A 721-nucleotide genomic window follows, 5' to 3' on the forward strand; every position below is an offset into this window, starting at 1 on the left:
TTTGTGCTGATCCTGGAGCTCCCCTCCAGGCCAGGCCTCCCCTCCTGGGAGGGTGAACACATCCTGAGAGTCCTGGGAGAGCGTGTGGGGAGAATCAGAGCCAAGTGCCTCCGCTCAGCCTCCCCAGCCTTTTGTCGCAGACATCAGGCCGCTCAGCCAGGACCCAGGAGTGGGACACCAGGGGACTCACACCAGCCTGGCCTGGGGATGGGCGGCTGAGGGGCACCATGGGGGAGGACTGGGAACCCGGGAGCTTTGGGGGGTGCTCCGAGGTGTGAAGCGTGGAGAAAGTGGGCTCAGACAAAGCCCCCCAGTGGAAGGCGTGCACCTCTTGGAGGTGCTTTGAGAGACCAAGAAGTTTTTCGCAAAGGTATTTTCTGGAATGTGTGGAGCAGCTCTGTCTCATTAAGTGGGACAGTGCTAGACTGGCACCCTGCAGCCCTGGGATCTACTCGAGTACACAAGTTTCCGTGTCTGATCATAATCTATAGGTGACAGGAAGTAAGGTTCAGTTTCTGTTTGAGCAGCCCTCCCCAGTGTTGCCGAGGTGTGCCACCCTGGGGCTTGGAGCACCATGCTCCTCCTCAGCACCTTACGGGGGGAGGACAGAGGATGGAGGACAACCTGGCAGAGGTCAGGGCCCCCCTGCATCAGAGAGTTTGAGGCTGGGGTGGGGTGGGCTGGGGCACACGATGTCCGCAGGAGGGGCAGAGCTTTGAGA

The sequence above is a fragment of the Manis javanica genome, chromosome 13 (assembly GCF_040802235.1).
Source record: "Manis javanica isolate MJ-LG chromosome 13, MJ_LKY, whole genome shotgun sequence".
Lineage (NCBI taxonomy): Eukaryota > Metazoa > Chordata > Mammalia > Pholidota > Manidae > Manis > Manis javanica.